The sequence below is a fragment of the Callithrix jacchus genome, chromosome X, assembly GCF_049354715.1.
Source record: "Callithrix jacchus isolate 240 chromosome X, calJac240_pri, whole genome shotgun sequence".
Lineage (NCBI taxonomy): Eukaryota > Metazoa > Chordata > Mammalia > Primates > Cebidae > Callithrix > Callithrix jacchus.
The window spans coordinates 71,781,771-71,783,667 of NC_133524.1; the positions used below are offsets into that span (position 1 = coordinate 71,781,771).

A 1,897-nucleotide genomic window follows, 5' to 3' on the forward strand; every position below is an offset into this window, starting at 1 on the left:
AAGTTGGTAATTTCAAAGACGACAGGAGGATAAATTTACAATGACGGGAAGAAACCAGCGTAAAAAAGCTGAGAATACTCAAAGTCAGAACGCCTCTCCCTCTAAAGATGATCACAGTTCCACATCAACAATGGAACAAGGCTTGATGGAGAACGAGCGCCTCCTGATGACAGAATCACTCTTCAAGGAATGGATAATAACAAACTTTGGTGAGTTAAAAGAACATGTTGTAGCCCAACGTAAAGAAACTAGGAACTTTGAAAAAAGGTTTGATGAAATCCTATTGAGAATAGACAACTTAGAGAGGAGTATGAGTGAATTAATGGAACTGAAGAATACAATACAGGAACTCCGAGAAGTATGCACAGGTTTAAACACTCGAATTGTTCAAGCAGAAGAAGGGATATCAGAGGTCAAAGTCCAACTTAATGAAATAAAACGTGAAGAAAAGATTAGAGAAAAAAGGATAAAAAGGAATGAGCAAAGTCTCCAAGAAATGTGGGACTATGTGAAAAGACCAAATTTACGTTTGATAGGTGTACCTGAATGCGACGGAGAGAATGAATCCAAGCTGGAAAATACCCTTCAGGATATTATTCAGGAAAATTTTCCTAAACTAGCAAAGCAGGTCAACATTCAACCCCAGGTAATACAGAGAACACCACAAAGATATTCCTCAAGAAGAGCAACCCCAAGGCACATAATCGTTAGATTCACCAGGGTTGAAACGAAGGAAAGGATACTAAGGGCAGCCAGAGAGAAAGGTCAGATTACCCACAAAGGCAAGCCTATCAGACTTACAGCAGATCTCTCGGCAGAAACTCTACAGGCCAGAAGAGAGTGGGGGCCGATATTCAACATCCTCAAAGAACAGAACCTTCAGCCCAGAATTTCATATCCAGCCAAACTAAGCTTCACAACTGAAGGAAAAATAAAATCTTTTATGAACAAGCAAGAACTCAGAGATTTTATTACCACCAGGCCTGCTTTACAAGAGCTTCTGAAAGAAGCATTACACACAGAAAGAAACAACCAGTATTAGCCTTTCTAAAAATACACCAAAAAGTAAAGAGCACCAACATAAAGAAGAATTTACACCAACGAATGGATAAAACAGCCGGTTAACATCAAAGGGCGGTAACCCTAAATTTAAATCGACTAAATCCCCCAATCAAAAGACACAGCCAAAACCCAACGGCATGTTACATCCAGACCTGTTTCACATGCAAGGATACACAAAGACTCAAAACAAAGGGATGGAGAAAGATTTACCAACCAAATGGAGAGCAAAAATAAATAATAAATAAATAAAAAGCAGGAGTTGCAATTCTTGTATCAGATAAAATAGATTTTAAAGCAACAAAGATATAGTGGTAAAAGGATCAATGCAACAACAAGAGCTAACGATCCTAACACCCAGATACGAGACTTAGATTCAATGAGACAGAAAATTAATAAGGATATCAAGGACTCGAACTCAGATCCAGAACAAGTAAACTTAATAAATATTTATAGAGCTCTCCACTTCAAATACACAAAATATACATTCTTGTCAATACCACATCACACCTACCCATAAGTTTAAATGAAACATTGATTGGCCATTATTAATACCCAATTTTTTTCAAAATAAAGCAATATTTCCATTTACTCTCCCTCTTTCTCTTCCTCTTTCTTCCTATCCTTTACTTATTTTTTATTTTATTTTATTTTTCTTTCCTTCTCTCAAAAAAAAAAAAAATCAACTTGTAAACCTCTAGATCCAGGTCGGCAATGTCTCTTTCATTGCTTGATTTCCTTTCTTCCCTTCCCTCCCTCCCTCCCTCCCTCCCCGCTTCCTCCCTTCCTTCCTTCCTTCATTCCTTCCTTCCTCCCTACAAAAAAAAAAAAAAAAAAC

The 1,897-nt window shown here is 37.5% G+C and overlaps 4 pseudogenes across 4 annotated transcripts in view; all 4 read right to left on the bottom strand.

Moving 5' to 3' along the window:
- Positions 1-1,897, bottom strand: part of LOC100403415 (ATP-dependent RNA helicase DDX18 pseudogene) — a 365,505-nt pseudogene that overhangs the window by 237,651 nt on the left and 125,957 nt on the right. The gene's annotated exons all lie outside the window — the stretch shown is intronic.
- The window catches only part of LOC144581236 (biogenesis of lysosome-related organelles complex 1 subunit 5 pseudogene), a 340,887-nt pseudogene that overhangs the window by 213,033 nt on the left and 125,957 nt on the right, over positions 1-1,897 (bottom strand). The gene's annotated exons all lie outside the window — the stretch shown is intronic.
- Positions 1-1,897, bottom strand: part of LOC100409123 (spindlin interactor and repressor of chromatin-binding protein-like) — a 339,975-nt pseudogene that overhangs the window by 213,033 nt on the left and 125,045 nt on the right. The gene's annotated exons all lie outside the window — the stretch shown is intronic.
- The window catches only part of LOC100411275 (E3 ubiquitin-protein ligase makorin-1-like), a 145,428-nt pseudogene that overhangs the window by 18,486 nt on the left and 125,045 nt on the right, over positions 1-1,897 (bottom strand). The gene's annotated exons all lie outside the window — the stretch shown is intronic.